Here is a 21545-nt window from a genome sequence, read left to right on the forward strand (position 1 = left end):
TCAAATAGGCTTGAACCTGGCCTCAGGGTGTTCCTAGCCTTCTATCTCACAGGCATCGTCCTTGTGAGTATTCCTTTGTGATAAGTGCCGGGCCCCGGGGGAGGGGTGGTAGTTATCACTGAATCTCTTGCCTGCTCAACATTTACCCTTCCATTGCTCAAGAAGGAGTGAATATGAGGAGCCTTTGTGCTTTGAAGCAGGTTAAAGAACACCTGCAGGAAACAGACATATTTCGGATGATCAGAAACCTCAAGCACCAAGTCACACTTCTTAACATTGAACCTGCATCAGATTGTCCCCAATCCGACACACATCGCTGGACATATCCTAGATGTCATTTTTGCTAATACTGAACTAGTTACCTTTCAAACTATAACTCCAGTCACATGGTCAGACCACCACTTGCTTGCTTTCCAACATAAAACAACACTAAGCGACTCACCTAAAACTACCTTACATCCATCCACCTATCGGCCGTGGAACAAACTCAATTTGGAACACTTGAAAACACAACTAACATCCAGTATAAATCTGGAAACCATAAATTCTGTTCAGAATCTATATGAGTGGCTACATGAAGCTTTTGACATCCTGATACCACTCAAAACCACACAACAGAACAAAAGGAAAAAAAGCGCCTTGGAGAAACAGAGAAATAAAAAACATAAAACAACAAATTAGAAAGCTGCAACGTACCTGGCTCAAAACAAACGCCAAACAAGACAATCTTCACCTACAAAAAATTAACATATTATATAAGTCGGCTATCAAAAAAGCTAAGAAAAGGTACTATTCAGACAGAATTTAAAACGCTAAATGTGCAAATAAAGAATTCTATAAAATACTCAATGAATTTCGAAAACCAAATGGCCTAGAGGGAACTCATCCTGTTACTCAAGATTTCACAGACAAACTGGCACATCATTACAAGGACAAAGCAGACACGTTGGACTCGTACTTACAACAGAAACAAAGCACCAGCACTAATCCTTGTACAAAACAACTATCCAAGAATGCTCTAATCAAGCCTCTCCGTTCCTTCCAACACATCTCACATGATAAATTTATGGACCTGGTCAAAGCAAGCAGGCCTGCCGGCAGCCCTTCTGACCCCTGTCCGCCAAAAACTTTCAAGACAATTCTTTTAACAACCTCTGCTGCCATTCCAGTAAGAAGAATCATCAACGATTCCTTAACTACTGGAATATTTCCAGAAGAACTCAAAAAGTCATACATACGCCCTTTACTGAAGAAAACAACTTGGACCCGCTGAACCCCGACAACTACAGACCCATTACAAATGGACCTTCCCCGGGCAAACTGATAGAAAGAGCAGCGTTCGCCCAGATGTCCCAATTCATTGAAGAGAATGACATACTTTCAGATTTCCAAACAGGATTCCGTCCGGGAAGAGGCACTGAATCTTCCCTCATTGCCATCTGGGATGACCTAAAGAATACAGTTGACCGCAACGGGGTTGCTGCGCTACTCCTCTTGGACCTCTCAGCTGCCTTTGACACGGTTGACCATGACACACTGAAACAAAGACTATATGAAGCCGGCATAGAGGGAACTGCTCTAGACTGGACCGCGTCCTACCTTCGAAACAGAACTAATGTCATCCACACCCCACCTTTCTCGTCCAAACCGTACTCCACAAAAGCAGGGGTCCCTCAAGGTTCTCTCATCTCGCCCATGCTTTTCAACATCTACATGAAGTCTTTACCAGTACTGATCAATAAATTTCACCTCACGTGCTACAACTATGCAGATGACACGCAAATACTCCTTCAACTGGAATGCCCCAAAGACATTGGAAAATCACCAATTTTCAGCTGTCTCAGAGCCGTGGATCAGTGGATGACTTGGAGCCATCTCAAATTGAATGCTTCAAAAACTGAAAAACTCATGTGTAGCGATTGGAAAAATTATAACCGGCTTGCCGCATGGCCTGATGAACTGGGATCACTGCCTAAAGTATCGAAGGAAGTAAGAAACCTCGGAATGACCATGGACTCCAAGCTGTCGATGAATATCCAAGTAAATAAACTAGCAAGATCAAGCTTTGCTACTATAAAAACGCTGCAACGAATTTTCCCTTATTTGGGATTTCCACACAAGGTCCAAGCTACCATCTCCCTTGTTCTATCCAAACTCGATGACGCCAATAGCCTCTACCACGGATCACCTTTAACGACCATGAAAAGACTACAACGGATTCAGAACTCGGCTGCCAGACTACTCTTGCATATCAAACCACGAGACCACATCTCCCCTGCCTTGAAAACCCTGCATTGGTTACCGGTTGCCAGAAGATCCACATTCAAGCTGCTTTGTATTACCCACAAAGCAATACATGGAATAGGACCACTCTTCATCAGGAATAAAATCACCAAACACATTCAACAAAGGAACCTACGCTCTAAAGGAGCATCTCGACTCAAAATCCCACCATACAAGAAAAAAACAATGGGTGGCACATCCTTCTCTGTTCAAGCAGCCAAACTATGGAACTCTTTACCCCCAACATAAGATCCACCGACAACCACCTTATCTTCAGAAAACTACTCAAGATCTGTCTCTTTCCCCACATAAGCACCATACGGAAATAGAAATTTACAGCATATCCCTCTGTATATAAGCATCTGTTTTCACTATAGATATGTACCTATCTTTGTGTATTACTTTATAAAACATGTAAAACAATTATGTTGTTAAGAGAAGAAAAAAATAATAATAATAATAATAATCATCAATAAATAAAAATCATTTTTGGTCTACATGTACATACTTCCATTGTACATCTATGTACCTTCCATGTACTTGGATCTGTGTGTCTGTTACTTTTCTCCTGAAAAAGCATATCCAATGCACTACCCTATCTCTCATCCTGTGCCTCTATCTATATATTTAATCTAAATATACTTACTTTTTTATGTATCTATATACTTTTAATGTACTTATGGATCTATATACTTATCTCTTTCTTTTAATTTAGCATTTCCAATGCACTAGCCTATTTCCCAGCCTATACTTCACTCAATATATCTTCTAGCCCAACCTTCTGACTCCTTTCAAACTTCTTTCTACTACTCCTTCTAATGCACTACCCTATCTCTCATCCTATAGATCTATCAATATATCCTCTACATCCACTCTCTCATTTATCCCAAACCCCATACCACTACTATGATCGCCAAAATAACCTTTTCTAGACTCTCTCCTGCTCTACCCCTCGTTGCATCATCTGACACCTCTTTTTACTACACCGATCCCCTAAAACAAACATTTCTAAACTCTCCCCTCTGACTCCTTCCCTCCAAAACTCATTTTTACTCATCCAAAAGCCTCTTCCTACTGCTAAGACTTTAAAAAAAATCCTTCACTCTTTTATCCCTCCACTATCCTTTTTCAATAAAAATTAACAGACTAACATGTTTCACTTCTCAAATTCCATATTCCATATTCAACTATACTAATATACTGCCCAAATAACTGAATAACTTATCTACTACTCAAATTACTTCATATTTATACTATACTAATTTTCAACACTAATCCTTTATGGGTTCCGGAGTGGCGTGCTACTCGCCAGAAAAGCGCTTCAACGCCCATCAGGGGTAACAAGTGCTATATGAATGCAAATCTTTCTTCCCCTTTTATCCATCCGCTATCCTTCTCACTCCAAGTAACAGACTAATATCCACCATTGAAATTACCTCATATTTCACCATATTAATTCACCACTAATCCTCTATAGGCTCCCTGAATAGCATGCGTCAACAAGCGAGCGATAAATAAATACAAACCTTTGTCCTACTCTATCCTTCTGCTATCATTCCAAATCCAAATAACTGATTAACCTATCCACCACTTAAAATGTACTTGCATGTTTCACTATACTAATTCAACACTAATCCTCTGTGGGTCCCGGAGTAGCGTGCTACCCGCCGAAAAAGCGCTTCGACGCCTCGTCAGGGGTAGTAAGCACTATATAAATGCAATTACAATACAATACAATACAAATAATCGCCTTTATCTCCATATGTCATCCACCAACTTTATTACTTCCAAAGATTGATGACAAATTTAAGAACAATAGCTGCTTAATCAATATCTGCATTCAATAATATATATTTGTACATCAAGTCTATACCTCTGCCCATTATTTCATGCTATGCAACTCGCTTACTGTGTAAAACATGAATGTATGACGTTACAAGGCATACATTTACAATGCATGCACTTACAACGCAGTTTTTACATCGCAACATCCACTACAACGCATTCCATTACATCGCATGACACTACATCGCATATTAAAAACAACCTTTACAACGCATTCCAGTACATCGCATACTACCTTTACAACGCATACCATTACAACGCATACCATTACATTGCATTTAAGGTAAGTATTGGATAGTATCGGGGTAAACATTACTATTCTAACTCCAGGGGGTGCAACAGTAGGGTAAGTGTTGGATGGTGTAAGGGTAAAAAAGACTATTCTATCTCCAGGGGGTGCAACAGTAGGGTAAGTGTTGTATAGTGTGGGGGTAAAAATTACTATTCTAACTCCAGGGGGTGCAACAGTAGGGTTAGTGGTTCATAGTGTAGGAGTTAAAATTACTATTCTAACTCCAGGGGGGTGCAACAATAGGGTAAGCGATGGATAATGTTGGGCTACTATGTGTTGTAATGGTATGTGTTGTAATGGTATGCATTGTAATGCCTGCGTTGTAGTGACATACGATGTAGTGTCATGCGTTGTAATGGTATGCGTTGTAATGCCTGCATTGTAGTGACATGCGTTGTAAGGGATGTTGCGATGTAATGACTGCGTTGTAAGTGTAGTGCGATGTAATGACTGCGTTGTAAAGATTGTTTTCCGTAAAACATTCACCGTTTTGCGTTCAAAGACAGCAAATAGACGTACAAGTACGTTTGATTTAGCGACAAATACACTGCACAGATATATTTACGTTCATATTTTGTCTATAGTAAACACGGTTTCTCAGCTTTGAATTGTCATAGGCCTTGTCCCTTTTAAGTCAGGGGTGTTACAATAGTGGGACATCACTTTCTGTGTGGTCATCACATGTTATATTATCACTTTACACCACTGAGAGCAGTAGATGATAGGCCGACACTGTTTTTGTAGGACCTGTGCCCTGACACTTAGCATCCGAGTTAGGGTGTGAAGCTCTCAAGTGCATTTTCCATATTTGAAGTTGTGTGTATCTATTTTATTTTTAGGAGTACTTCTTCCATTTTGGCTGAAACGCGTGCCGACTAAGTTGAACTTTTCCCTTCTCTGCCCTTTCTTTGTTAAAAGTGGAATGTGATTTTTCGTTTGTAAGACATAAATGACCCAGTGGTTTAAACCCCCAAAGCTTCAGGTTTTGCATAAACCGCTGTAATAACTACTGGAAACAACTAGTAAACAGTTTTATTTGCATCTTTTTTCATTGTACCTGCCCAGGCAGGTACAATCCCGTGCAAATCAAAATACGCATTTTTACGGAAACAACTGTGCAACTAGCACTTAATAAAGGGCCTGATTTGCAAACGTCCATCAGATTTTTAATTCAATATAACATTTGCCTATGCCTTCCAAGCATCACTGGTTGAGAAGTGCATCATACGTTGTATACTAAACATGTCTTCCAGCGAATAATGTGTTTCTACAGTGTGATTGAAGCTCATTCGTAGAGTTCAAAAGAAAGGAGTCTGTGTTATACTTTACAGTGCCTATGTGCAAAATCACCAGAAATTTTCTCTGAGGACTGAACCATCGACTCTGTTGCAGCATGAGTTTGAGAAAAATCAGTAAACTACGGCATGTATTTCTGATGCAGTACCCTGGCCACACTTCGCATACCGTGTGCACTGAGTGGAGGCAGAAAAAGCGAGGGGGGGGGGGGCTGAATGGAATGGGTCCTCTGAAAAATAAATTGGGTCACCTCATTGTTTAGCTGCCCCGCAGTGGCGATTAAATGCTAAGCTGACTTTCTGTAAACATGGTTGATTTTCAAACCAGGTTTGCCCAGGTCTGGCAGTGAGCTGGAAATGGTGGGATACCGGACTTATGGATCCATTGATGGGATCTAAATTTGACCTCATGGTCACTCGTTCAAATCCCAGCAGATCTAATCAGCATTTCCTCCTTCAGAGGTTGATAAAAAGAGTACCATTGAGCTGTGTTATCGCCCTTCTGAGGGGTGCGTGTTCTTTAGAAATGAACATGCTATGTTATTTGTTAAGATGGGGCGGTTTCTGCCCAAATTGTGTCAGAGATAAGTGAAGTCGTGCATTTGCAACATATGGGAACAGGAAGCTCGTATAATATACTGATCACTTTGTTACTCTGTTTCGAAACAAATGTTCTAAAAAAAATAAAAATAGCCAAAATGATCTTAGCTAGGCCCCTTGTAGTGAAAGAGCCACTCTTGTGATTTGGCACCCTATGACTACTACCACCATTTTAACTGACTTTAGTGTGTTATTTTACCCAAGTCTGGATATATGAGACGGTCCTGCATATGCCTGCTTCTCTTGTAATCTTACTGTCTTTCAGTGGGAGCTGTCACAGAGTAGAACAGTCTTACCAGGATCAGAGTGTGTGGGATGTGCATTTGAAAGCGTGAGAGGGAGAGAGAGGTGTAGAATGTACCTTTTGGTTTCGAAGTGCAGTGTTGTGGGCAGTGATGCACACATGTGCTCGGTGTTGTACATTGATGAGTTCTTTCTATTGACTTTGACATGGCTTCATGTCATCTTGTTTTCTGACTTTGCCTTGCTTAATTATGTGTACTTACTATTGGCTTTGACATGGTCTCATGTCATCTTGGTTTCTGACTTTGCCTTGCTTAAATATGAGTTCTTACTATTGGCTTTGACATGGCCTCATGTCATCTTGTTTTCTGGCTTTGCCTTGCTGTTCACACGTGTCTGCAAAGTGGGTAGGGCAGGTTTTTGCTCTTCACTTGTTTTTCGCTCCTCACTGACCAGACTGAACTGGATATTATCTGTAGAATGTGCAACTCTGCCTCAAAGTCAAAATACGGGAGCTTGGACAGCCTCCATCTTGGCCTTGACGCAGACTGGTACAGCAAGCTCGTTTTTTTCCAATGAGAAGGGGGCGAGGTTTTCCAGAAGCTTCGCCTCACGTTTAGTAATGATATTTAAGCTGGAAACCTTCGAGGGCCAGGTGGAAGCTCACCACAGAAAAGACATATTGCTGTGGAGGTGACGGAACTTGAGTCCGGATTGAAGTCCTTTCTGGGCTGTTGATGGGCTTCCCCCAGCTTGAGTTGGCAAAGATGATGCAAATTCAATCGGTGAGGTGTTCCTAACCATCTCTTGTACATATTTTCTACTCTCTGCTATCTGTATATACTGCATTCTATTTCAATTGTTCATTTAATTGTTCACTTGATATTTGGGAGTCTGCAATTACTGATATATTTGGCCTGCCTTTTTAAAATATTAATAAACTTGTGTGTGTTATTTTAAATGCATCTGGATTTGTTTTCTTGCCTTGCCTAAAGGGAGTGCTGTGTCCCTTCCTCGTCTTTAGGAAGTGCTGCTCAAAGTGTATCATTTAAAGGTGCAGTGGTAAATTTGCCTCCCAAGTGGGAGTGCAGGGTTTGGGTGTGGCTTATTGGTGAGAAGTCACATTCATTACACCCCTGAAAAGCAGAATGTACTCCCTTATACCCTACAAAGCACGCTCCTTTTCAGAAGTGAACACCTGCATTACATAACATAGCAATAAAAAACATGTAAGTGAAACACTGCCAGGTGCACTGTCGCAGCCTTAAACTGTCCTGAAATAAGCACCACAACCAGAGAGGCCTAGATTCCAAAAGCAAGTCAAAGAGCACTTAAAGCGTGCAATCAAACAGTTTAACTCATGGAGCCGCCAACATTTGGGGAACGAGCCCTGGGACTCGTGCCTCAATTGCATAACTGGCCTGCTACCAGCAGTGACAGCACTTAATAAAGAGTGCCCCCCCCCCAGATATGCAAAGACCTGGGAATGAGTAACACACTGTCCCTTTCTTCTGATGCCTGAGTCCAGCCCTGAGGGGCCAACCCTGCACCTCTGCATTGTACCCAAACATGAGTCTAACAGCACAACAAAGTATACAAAGTATTTGAGGGAGTAGGACACCTAGATGCCTAGGGACCCTCTTGCACCCCAGCACCTTAACTGCATATGAGTCTATGTCCACCTTCCGGATATATATGTATGTCTTTGAGGGTGCAGGGCGACTGGATGCATAGGGGTGCTCTTGTAACCCTGCACTTCACCTGCTTGGCAGTTTAATGCCACCTTCCATATTTACAAAGTCCTTGGGGTTGTTAGCCTCTAGATGCCCAGGGACTCTCTGCACCGCAGGGTCCCATCGTGTGCATCTGCACTTTACCTGCAACCGTGCACCAGCATCTGTCCCGGCACAGTCCACAATTCCGCTGCCAGAAGCCGCTATACCCGCCGGTGTTACCTGCCCGCCAGCCTCCTTGACACAAAAGTGACAGGATCCTTATCGCAGACAGTCCATCCTCGCACTTCAAATGGTGCCTTATCTGAACGATTTCGAGCATGGCTTAAATAAGAAGTGTTGATTCATCTTAGGAGAGCTGCCGGCTGGGGTTGTTGTTCAGTCCCAGATGTTTGTGCGACCGCACAAAAACACACCTCCCAGTACTTTATAACAAAATACACACTCACTCCAGTTCCCCGCAGCGGGTGCTATATACATTCCTTAAATGTACACCGCGACCAGTTAGGCTTTAACTGCCATGTTCCGTTATAAAACTGCAAACGTCAAGGGATGGCTGCTGCACTAATGCTGACTCATAATTATTTCTTAATGCTTTTAGAACATTTCTTGATTCGGGCATTGTGATTTATTTCAATTTGGCACTGAAATTAAAGTGCCAAGAAGCCTCTGCTGCTGAACCAAAGTTTTCTACCTTGCCATAAATGGCAACTAATTCCACTACTGTGTAGTGTATGCAAGTTTATATTCTGCAGTCATAAATTCTGGAGGAAAGCTCTCCAGTCAACAGCCCAGTGCCACCAGAAGTGCTTATGTCGATTACAGTCACACGAGGCACATGCCGGAGCTGTTCACGCGCAGATCCCCTTACCCTCCTCTCCCGCTCTGGCAGACAGTTGAGGTGCGCTTGCCCCGGCCGCTATTGCACTTAGAAGCGCCCCCAAGCTGCGTGCCCTTCCAGGAGGTCACGTCTCACTCACACATCAGGTGCCCGGAGCACTGTGTCCCCGCCCGCAGCTGGGGCCTTCCAACAACAACCCGCATGGTCAGCGACTAGCTGCCGCCTCCCCCCCAATCCGGCACCCAACACCCAGGAACGTGGACACGAGACGTCTTTACTTTTTGGAAGGCGGGCGCTAGTCGCCCGGCCGTATTTATTAAAGTATGAAATTAAAAAGGTTTTTAATTGCATAATCAACAATTTATACAAAAATCAGCAGGACATTTAGTTACACAATTATTATCAACAAGTTTGAGAGCCTGACCTTAACAAAACTCTAATACATGTTGTTTCCTAACCGAGACTAAACATCCTCATCCTGATTTTTGTACATTTCTGGCCATATGGCAGGGTCACTACCGGTGTCAGGTCCTACAAGCTGCGCCTCCCCCTGAGACGTGCGCATGCGCAGTGTTACCCCGGGAATTGCCCGGTCTACGCCCTGAACTCCATTTACCCACTAAAGGAGGGCCCTTACTCTGCGCCGGTGGCGTCATGAGTCCACGCGCGCGGGGTGGCTACCAGCCTAAGGAAAGCGTGAACTACTCCTACCCGCGCTCCTTTGCTTTGCAGCATCCATTACCTTGCCCCTGGAGTTCTAGGAGTGGCCCGCAGGCCCCTCCCCCTGGGCGGGAACCTCCATAGGATGATGCCCGCCCCCTCAGACCTCAAATATGTGCTCACCGATAATGACCTTACCGCATGCCCCATACCTAATAAATACGACGACCTATAGGAAAAAATTCTAAAGGACAGCTACACTGGCTAATAAATAACAGTATCAACGTATAGCTACAAAGGGAAAAAAGGCCTAAAGACACTTGGCATCACATACGAGTCACTTCACACATAGTTTGCTAAAAAAGGGGAAAAATTCCTAAACAAACGCAACAACAACATATACCAACAGTTCCATTTCTACTGCCATGTGAGACATGTGGACAGTACCTTCAAAACTTACCATTTAACCAGACATAAGGACTGCTACAAGACTTTTGTTCCAAGGGATGGTGGGTGGGAAAACAAAGAAGCCCCGAGCGCGGGGCACACCGTTCAGTGAGGGAGCGTCCAGGGACAAGGGGGTCTCCTGGGCGCTCCCTACCTCTTTATTCCCGAGGGGCCAGGCGGCCCCTCCTATAGCCCGGCCCCCCTGACCCGGACCTTCTACCTTGGATCCGGGTCAGGGAGGCCGCCGGCCAATCGGCGGTGGGTCGCGCCCCCCAGGGCACGCCCCCACCGTCGAATGACAACAATGGGAAAAGGGGGGGCGACGGTCGCCGCGCCGCCATGCGTGCGGGGGGGCCGAGGGCCCCCCCTTTTCACATGGTCAGCGACTAGCTGCCGCCTCCCCCCCAATCCGGCACCCAACACCCAGGAACGTGGACACGAGACGTCTTTACTTTTTGGAAGGCGGGCGCTAGTCGCCCGGCCGTATTTATTAAAGTATGAAATTAAAAAGGTTTTTAATTGCATAATCAACAATTTATACAAAAATCAGCAGGACATTTAGTTACACAATTATTATCAACAAGTTTGAGAGCCTGACCTTAACAAAACTCTAATACATGTTGTTTCCTAACCGAGACTAAACATCCTCATCCTGATTTTTGTACATTTCTGGCCATATGGCAGGGTCACTACCGGTGTCAGGTCCTATAAGCTGCGCCTCCCCCTGAGACGTGCGCATGCGCAGTGTTACCCCGGGAATTGCCCGGTCTACGCCCTGAACTCCATTTACCCACTAAAGGAGGGCCCTTACTCTGCGCCGGTGGCGTCATGAGTCCACGCGCGCGGGGTGGCTACCAGCCTAAGGAAAGTGTGAACTACTCCTACCCGCGCTCCTTTGCTTTGCAGCATCCATTACCTTGCCCCTGGAGTTCTAGGAGTGGCCCGCAGGCCCCTCCCCCTGGGCGGGAACCTCCATAGGATGATGCCCGCCCCCTCAGACCTCAAATATGTGCTCACCGATAATGACCTTACCGCCACAGGCCAGCATTGTTAACCGACGATCTGGCCTCCCCCTGCCTTGACCTACCCTAGAAAACTCTCACTTTAGGAAAAACCTTCCAACCAGGCCCTCACATTATCAGACCCCAGGACCTTCCCCCCCTCCGTCTGGCAATCCCTCCAACCAGGCCCAGCTACTGTCAGACCACAAGACGTTACCTGCTCCATTCAAGTAAACTCCATCCCCCACGTAATACCGTCCACCCCCCGATACGCCCATGAGGTATCGTCTGCAACAGGGGGGGGCTCGAGACAGCTTGTCCAACTGTGTGTCGATCCTCTTTACCGAGTGATTCAACGCCCTGACCGAATCCCCCGCCCACCCCTGCGACAGAGTTATGAGTTGCGACCATACTACCGTGCAACCCGGGCAGATCCTGGCACTCCACCCTGCAGTTGAGATAATCTCCTCAATCAGAATGCGCCTTCCCAGTTTAGCCAAATCATTCTCCCCCAGGTGAAGTATCAGCACTGACGGGGGAAAGTGCCGGCTCGCTAACAGCCCTCGGAAGTAATCCCTAAACTGGTTGAGACATAACCCCCCTCTCCAGAAGAATGAGATGTCCAGGAGACCCACCCGCAGTGGAGATGAGCTCATCACTGAGTATTCGCCTCCCAAGTTTGGCCAAGTCATTCCCCCCTAGGTGAAGTATCACCACTGACGGGGGGGTCGGGCTGCTGCGCTAAGAGTCCCTGAAAGAAGTTCCTGAAGTGACCAAGGCACAGACCCCCAAACCAAATCTACCCTGTCCCGTGTCCAGCCTGTTGCTTGTGCTGGCATGTGTTGTAGCTCCTCCCCTTCCGGTGATGCGTTCCTCCCCTGCGTCACAGGTTTGGGAAACTGCAATAACCAGGAAAAGACCAAGAAAAACCTAGGGGACAATTCCCACTTCCACCTTAGGGAATGGGTAGCACTTACACCTGCCAGCAATACTTGGGCCCTTGGTGTCCTCTTTCTCGACGTATGCTTCCCTTTTGACGTCCACCCGCTGCTGATGTTGCGGTGTGGAGCAACCCCTCCGGTATCCGCCATGGACCCAGCCGTGACTGACGTAAGCATCCTTTGGGCTGTCCACCTGTTGCAGCTGTTTGTGATGTGGAGCACTCCGGGTATCCACCATGGACCCGGCCATACATAAAATTGGAAAGATAAACACACACCATTAGTGTTTCTGGCGATAACTGCTGTCCACGTGCTAGTCTTACATTACCCTCAGTTGCTAAGTTTTAGATAATATTAGCGCCAGATGACTACTCATTAACACGTTGACAGTAAATGTTAAGCATAGCCTCAGTTTGTGCTCCATGTATTGCGATTGAATTAGTGCTACCAAGAGTGCCCTGTAGAACGACCTCTATTAGGCGTAATACCCCGTGTGCAGTACAGTGACCCAGCGGCAGTGTCACACTATCCCGTGTGCAGTCCAGTGACCCAGTGGCAGCGCCACGGCACATTTATGGTTCGTAAAAAGTCTGCCGTAAACCAGAACATCACCTCCTGTTCCTGGTTTTCCACCCATTTTCGCATAGGATCTATGTGTGACACAAGACAGTCTACTTAACAGTGCAGCATCACAGTCTTTAGCTAAAACTAAAACAATTAGCACAGCCCTAACTCCGCCAGGCCATAAGCTGGCCCAAGGGCCTTTTTGGCTCGCCACTTTGGCTTCCGGGAAATATCATCCTAGCCAACCGGACATGATCACAAGCATCCCCAGAACTATGTGATGCCGCAACTAAGCTCATGGGCACCTTTTTATGTGTGACATGAGGGTGTGTATGATTATCAGGACCCCAAGTAGTCTTTCTACAGGCTCTAGGCCCCATCTCTATGCCATTCGTTGTACCCCTACCACATTATTAATATATGGCTGTGGTACACCCCTAGAGTACCACGTATATGGTGCTAAATTACTGTGTGCCTTTAGCCTCGGAAAGGAACTAAAGGGATGTGTGTGGAACAAATACATATATTTGTTATACACCTGTTCTTTTTTCATTTACCCATTCATGAAATTATAGACTGGTAAAACACGCTGCTCCACATTCCCTCAAGACTTAACCTGAAGGCTGCACGCAATACAGCTACCACTAGGATAGCTCACTAATAATGTTGACTTTAACCTATCATCCATGAAGGGCCGTTTGGACTGGTGTAATGTCCCCCCCTGGAATAGTGAACAGCACCTCAGATGTTTATCACCTTCACAACGAGATAAGTCCCTCGTTTGGCTTTCTGCTTTAGCTCGGCAAGGAATGTGGGCCCTGGTCAACTGGCTTCCACAGTCTCGTCACGCCCTACCCTTAGATGTGCGTTAATCCCCAGGAGGACCCCAAAAGAAGGGGGGTATACCCTATTCGTGAATCGTTCCACGATTGTTCTAACTATCCCCTCAGCAGACACCAATAATAGTAATTATAGAGTGTCAAAAATTAAACTTATGTCAATGGTTGTTCCTTGCGCAAGAGAAATAAGGAGCAATCATGGCTTGGATAAAATATTGCAAGTGCCTGGAGGACATCAGTAAAGAAGCCCAGGAATGAACCCAAAGCGCTTATTTTCCCGAAGGACAAAAAGCATTTCCAGGCAAGGTCTGAGAAGGGGGGGAATTATTTTGAAAATGTCCCTAGCACCAAACATTCTATGCAATATGAATGCATTATACGCTCGTTGTGCAGGGGAATCCTTCAGCACGTTCAGATACAGTCCACTACTAAACCTGCATCCCATACATACGCATTGGCGAAATCCTTGAAATACCTGTACAGCCACTTATAAAGCTGTAACCCCAATATGCAATGATAACAGTGCCCTGTCTCCATATCTATGCCAAAATGTCCTATGGAGCAGACGGGTAGTTCATGAATCCCGCAAAAGGCAGTGCAAACTGCGCTGTGTTTAAAACTCATCCTTCCCCACCCTGAAGTTATTAGCGAAACAAGGAGAAATTCTTCTATTTCCCCTCATTTTTGCTCTTTCTGTGTGCTCCGCATTCTGTGGCCCAGACAGAAAGAGCAACACGCCCTTAGCAATTGTCCATGTGCAGAAGGGTCTCCCCACCCGCACACAAACAATCACCAAATAATTACGATTTGCCCCCTCCATGCGCGCTGCAGCACACATAGAAGTAAACAAATCATCCCCACTGACTGCCCATGTGCAAGAAGAGACACCCTCCCGCACACAGACAATCATTCCGTCCAACACAGGCACCCTTGCTCCAAGGGTGCCTGTGTTGGCACTAGGCAGCCAATATTAGCACTAACGCTAGGGAAAACATATGGGTGAACGTATTGTTGTAAATATGGTGCATCTCTGTGTTTTGGAAATGGAGCCTGGCGCTGCCAGATGTGGCGCAGCTCCACGCTCTGACTTTTCCTTGTACATATGACCCTCGTTCTGCAAATCCCACTGCATGGAAGGCTATACTGTCGATCACTCCATAGCCTTACCATCTTCCTGTCTGCACTTGTATTGCATGAGTTACATGAGTCAGCTGCTGTAGCAATTAGTATTTTTGAACTTCTTTTCTGCACACTCCATTCCCCCAGGGCCATAAGACATCAACTCCAGATCTTGTCTGTTTACTGTGAGAAGATGTCGAATAGCAGATTTGGTCTGATCGGTTTAAACATCTTTATTGACGCACCAAGACACTTCATCCCTGGCTGCTTGATAATAATTTTTAACGATTTTTAGACTGTATTTCCTGTATATGGCCACTATACTCAAGAAGTTGATCTCTAACATATATACACTTTGTATGTTTATTTCATCCGACTAAATATCTTTTTGATCTCATCACTGCACTTCAAAGAGTTAAAACGTACTAGTGTGACAACCTCTGATAATGACTGTCATGTCTCCTTCGAACAATGACAGAAATAAAATTGAAAATTATCGAAAAAACCCAAAGTGGCCTAAAGGTTGCCAAAGCGCCTTTCAGTGTCATGACCGCTTACAGAAAAAGGCTTTGGAAAACGATTTTCTGAACCTGCAGAATTTCAAATAACACGATAACAAATTATACATGTGAACGTAGTTTCTCCTGACGAAAGCGGTGCGGCACATGGCTGTGACTCGCAGCAGATGGCGTCTGGGTATCCACTCGAAGGCAGCGTGTCTACAATATCTATTCAAGGCAGCCGAATCAATGTCTTCAATTCCAATGCAAACACAAGTGACAACTACAGAGTGTTTCAAGCTACACCGCTCACCCCTCAGTTTAAATGATTTATGAATTAGATGGTCTACATAAACTAATTCTCTAACGCAAATGGAAGAAGACGCTCCTAAATGCAAGCATTGTGCCTTTTCAAATTACCTTCAGCTGTTGACAAACTACGAGAACCGTTCTTCCAATAAGGTTTTACATTCATGGCACCACAATGTCAGAACCTTTTATTGCTATATTTTCCTATTTTCTTTTAGAAAAACGTCCACCTCTGAGTACTGTCACAGGCATGTGAGGTCTATTGCTAAGACTCCCAGAATTCGATTTTTACTGATCTTTCAAACGCAAAGAGAAAACGAGGTGCTTTCTTGTTTGTATCCCCAAAAAGCGCACAAAATAAAGGTAGGTCATCTTTGGAGTGACTCCCCTTGCTACTGCTAACCGCGACAGTAAGGTCAACATCTGTGCAGACTGACAACATGGAGAGTTGAAAACCGGATGCCACTTCGAAATGTAAATATGTTTTTTATCACAATGCAGGTGTTTGCATGAGGGCGCTGCTGGACTGCATAATGCTGACTATATTGCCAAAACCTGACACACATGCATTTCTAACGGCTAGTTATTGAATTAATGAATGTGAAAATGTATGAGTTGCAACTCATCTCTTTCAGCTAACAAATTAAATATAGCTCAATATCAACGAGCTGAGAGAACATAAATAGGGATAACTACCGACAGAAATCATTCAAGAATACCACAAAACAGGTAACCCTATTAGCATATGTTTTAAAATTTCACTTCCAGTACCTGAGTGCATTTCATTCAGACACACATTTGGCGTCGTTATCGAGACTCGAACCCAGATCCCCAGGTCCGAGGTCGAGCGCCCTAGCCGTTAGGTCAACTCCTCTCGTTAACATCCTCACTATGGAAATGCCACCAAGCATTTTTACGTGATTGGCTAAATGCTTATCCAGCATCTATGACTTAATTTCAGAAGGCACTATACAGATTACTTGTGAAATAAAAGATTATTTTCCCACCAAAATTAAACATGGCGCTATTTTTTACAAAGGTATTTTGCACAAGTGAGAAAGAAAACTCTGATCATCAGTTTCAGCTCAGTCTCAAACCATTTTCCATTTATGAACTATAAAACCGCGGTAAAGTACACCGCGCCATCCTGCCGCCCACCCACGGTAGTATCACAGACCTGCATAAAGTAAACATAGGCCCCGAGGCTCACCATTTAGCCCCAGTGTCCGCATCACGGGCTCCACCGCCGAGATCTTATCGGAGTTGCCCGTCCCGTCCCATTCCGGCGCCACACTCCTCGCTGAGGCTTCATTCCGGTGTTTTGACTCTTCCCGCGGCGCGCGTCCCGCCAACCCGGTACCCTCCTCGACCAGCTGGCCCGCCAAGGGAAAGAGAGCCGACCCTGCCCCTCGATCCTTCGAACGACCTCCAAATGACGTCCTGGGGTAATCCGGCGGCCTGGAGAGGGGAAAGAACAAAAATTACTAAAAACAAAGAAGCCCCGAGCGCGGGGCACACCGTTCAGTGAGGGAGCGTCCAGGGACAAGGGGGTCTTCTGGGCGCTCCCTACCTCTTTATTCCCGAGGGGCCAGGCGGCCCCTCCTATAGCCCGCCCCCCCTGACCCGGACCTTCTACCTTGGATCCGGGACAGGGAGGCCGCCGGCCAATCGGCGGTGGGTCGCGCCCCCCAGGGCACGCCCCCACCGTCGAATGACAACAAAGGGAAAAGGGGGGGCGACGGTCGCCGCGCCGCCATGCGTGCGGGGGGGCCGAGGGCCCCCCCTTTTCATTCTCCTCTCTGAGCTCCCGCGAAAGCAGGCATAGCAACATTCAGGACACCCTGGGCAATAAATCTCCGAATCGGATTAACAGAAATGTATTGGCCATTAGCACTGTTTTCCTTAGTTTTTGTATCTGTGTGTTCAGTAATAAGCCAATTAAAACAAGTATTTGCTATGCAAAAGGACTCGCATTAACACGATACCTATTGCATTGCATCGCGGAAAACGGGGGGAGCACAGACAACAGGAGTGCAGGTAGGGGTAGGGGGGAGAAGGGGGCGAGAAGGCATGGACAAAGTAGTGCTCACAGTATAAATAACACGTACCCTACCGTGTAACACTCGAAGTAAAGGGGCCAGTAACCATGGGAGGGTACAAATTATGACATGGCCATAATAAGAAGGGACTAACAAGCCTCATAATCAATCAGAAGGCAGCAATTACGAAAGACAATGACTTGAGCCAATGTAAAACATTGGCGGAGAGTGGGCAGAGCTTCCACTGCATACCTCATTACTGCATGCCTCGCAGAGCGAGCAGCACATGCGCGCTGCAGCTATAGGCTCGAACTAAACATTTTATACTTAAAGTGTTTTGTTTAAGTTATGCCAACTTCTGTTTACTTTTCAGATTTTGCTGTAGGCGGTTCTGGGCAGGGCAGCTCCCTCTGATGGACAATTGAATGCAACAGTTTGGAATGTAAAAATCAATAATCAGGTGTCCCCAAAGACACGTGCCAATAGATCAACAATCACTTTGATGTCACCATGAATAACACGTGATTGGATGAGCAGCGAGAAAACTGGATAAGCATGTTCTCTGCTAAAACATGCAGGAAATTGCATTTAGTGGCACAGCAAGCTTTCGTAAGCTGAGAAGGGCAACAGAAAACTTAGGCTGGCACCTCAGATAATAAATATCGTCAAAGCCAATAGGATCTAGCACCGGCAATTATGCAATGTTTTTTGTATTTATTTAATTTTCAAACCTACGAAATAAGCAAAAAAATTCAAACTTAGGTCCAACAAATAATTAGTAAGGAACATAGTAGTGAAGACTCCAGCCCTGAGCCCAGTGCGCTTCTTTTCAGGCAGCTGTGCACACGTGATCAGGCAAAATGCTGTCACTCACAGTGCAAAAGAACCAATGGATGAAGAGGACTAAATTTTTACTTCATGATTCATGGTATTGTTGGCTAAGCAAAATATGAAAGTCACTTGAACAGAGCAATTGATGACAAAGGCTGACTGAAAGCCCTTGTATGCTTGTATACCTTTAGATATTTGTACAATACATATCTTAGACAACAAAAGGCTGTAAAGACAGCTACAAAGGTTTCTAGATCAGTCCTAGAAAGAGCTGTTCACTTTTTTCAGATTAAAAAATCAGCTTCTGAGCAGTCCGAATATTCAGTGCTTCAGAATGCGAGGAGCAATAATTGAAATAATTAATATATATATCAGCCCAAACTGATGCCCTTCCTATACTCAATATAAATGTATAGATCATTCCTTGACAAAGTCAAATGGATTGAGACAGTACTTTAATTGAGGCAAGAAAAGTGCAGGTACTCACCCAATTGAGTGGGCATGGTTAGGGGTGAGGTTTGCAGTGAGTTTAGGGGCTGGGGTTTGGGGGGCTTAGAGTTGGGTGATGATGGGGCATTGAATATACGGAATAACATTTTCGAGGAGTGCGTCAGCGGAGACTGGGGATCAGTGGTTAATTTGTTAAAAAAAATAAGTGCTGGGGCTCGCGTCAGAAGATAGCTTGCACCAGCCTATTTCTCTTATTAGCGCCACAAAAAACAGAACCAACTACTAACCATGAAAGTGAGAAGATGATGTGGCGGAATGACCAGATCTGCCTACTTTGGAGTTGGGGAACCAGGTCTTGTCTTCGGCTCAACATGCTGTGATTCTGGGCAAACCACTTAATCTCTCCATGCCTACCATAAATGAATGTGTTCTTAACAGGTTATGTTATGTTATGTTATGTTATGTTAGTGGAATTTATAAGAAGCGCATGATTACCCTTAGGTGTCCTGCCGCTAAGCTCGGTCTAAACGTTAGTAGGTGAGGTTCAATGAGAAAACAGCCAGGTCTTCAGACCCTTTCTGAAAGAAAGGAGATATGCAGCATTCCTCAAATGGAACGGCAACTCGTTCCAAGCCTTGGATGTGCAGGTAATAAAGCTCCTACCTCCCCAGCTGGCTTCTTTGAAGGTGGGCATTTGGACATTTTTTGCTCCCGTGGACCGCAGGGTCCTAACGGGGGCATACCATTTGAACCTTTGCCTCAAATGGTCGGGGCCAATACCATTAAGAGCCTTAAAGACTATACAAAGGGCCTTAAAACAAACCCTTTGTTTTACAAGGAGCCAGTGCAACCAAGTTCATTCTCTTCGAACAGAAACAAATTTAGGTGTGCCAGACAATAGCCTGGCAGCTGGGTTTTGGGCTATCTGAAGCCTATTGATGTGCTGATTTTGGGCATTCAGATAGATGCTATTACAGTAGTCCAGACGTGCCATTACAATTACTGTGACTATCATCCTGAAGTTTGAAAGGTAAGGTTTTATTTTCCCTAGGATTCACAGTATCAGGAAGCAAGAGGATACTACTGAGCTAATATGGTCACTAAAGGTCAATCTATTGTCCACTGTTACCCCTAGATTTTTCACTTTAGGAATAGGGGTAGGATTTTTCCCCATGTCTGCTGGCCACCAATCAGGGGTCCATACAAGAGGATTGTTTCCGAATACAATAACCTCAGTTTTGCTTGAGTTAAATTTTAAGCAATTTGCCGACATCCAACTTGCTATGGCCTTCATGTTCTCATAAAAAGCACCAGTGTTGATGATTAAGTGCCGTGCTGAGTACCTGAAACCACTGGCTCAAATCAAGCACTGCTGGAGATCTTTGATAGTAGTGGGTCCGAACGAGTGGGTTTCCACAGTCATATAGTCAGTGACTCAGGAGCTGGACAACATAGGTAGTAAGTGGATACTGCTCACATTACCCCCAGAGCGAAAGGCTCAGTCAGGCACATATAGGTGGTCAGTGAGTTATCATCACAGGTAGATACATAGGTTTGTCAATATCTCTCCTCAGGTCACACAGAGAGTCAGTGACATACTCAGGAGTGAAACATGTAGAGTTCTGCGTGAGCTCAGTTCAAAGTGTCAGAAAGGGCGTTGGACTTTGGACTTTTGGGCTGCAATGTTTGAGGATTGGAGTAACCTTCTACTTCTCTTCCCAACCCTTTCTGATTCTGAACTTCTTAGCTCTCTACATCTAACTCCCTGTTCTTTTCACATTGGTCATGAAGACAGTGGCTGTCATTAGCAAAATCCGGGGTTGACGGCCATAGGCTACCGGGAGAACCCATGTGTGTGTGTGCACCCTGTAATGGTGTGCTTCTGTTATTAGAAGCCAGGCTGAATATCTGGGTCTCTGTCATATTTTTCACCAGGAGTTGAAACTAAGCAAAAAACCACGAGCACACACTTTCTCTGTCACTGGCACTCACTCACAGGCAGACAAACTCACACATGCACATACAATTCAGCACACTCGATGCGCTCTCCCTAAACTAACATGAAGTATGAGAACAGGCTGTTTGACCGCACACCCCGCATCATACTGGATTAGTCGTGTGATGCACAGCCTACAATGCCCTAATCAGTGAGCCTCCCTGTCACCATGAAAACCAGCCTCTGTCGCATATTTCGGCTGTCAGAGAGAAGCAAGGACAAGCTTCCCTCAGACAGCCCGTTCATTATAATTCCCTCCCACAATCCCTTTACCTGATTGAGTTTCAACTTTATGGGAACCGGTACTGTCCTTGTGCAAGAAAAAGTGCATGTACTGAAAGGAGGAAACTGAGAAGTGCCGGTATTTAGTTCTGGGGAGGACCGGCCCATTTAAAGCACTGGAATGAGACACATATCACAAATGTTCATAATATCTTTAGTCGGAGAAGATAATACCGAGCTCAGTGTAACTGACTTGCGATGACATTGGCTTGAATGTCAGCAAATTAAATGCCCATTTGATGACATCCCTGATTTCCAGAATGTAAACGTGGCATTCTGGTTGAGGCCCCTACGAGGACATATATCTGGAAGCTGAGGGGAGCACTAATGTTGAAAAAAATGCAACACCCACTTACATTAATAAAAAATCATAAGAAAGAGGAGCAGGCAACGGGCACAATGACTATCAGAAATAAAAGGTGAACATTTTTTTAA

The sequence above is a fragment of the Lissotriton helveticus genome, chromosome 3_1, assembly GCF_964261635.1.
Source record: "Lissotriton helveticus chromosome 3_1, aLisHel1.1, whole genome shotgun sequence".
Lineage (NCBI taxonomy): Eukaryota > Metazoa > Chordata > Amphibia > Caudata > Salamandridae > Lissotriton > Lissotriton helveticus.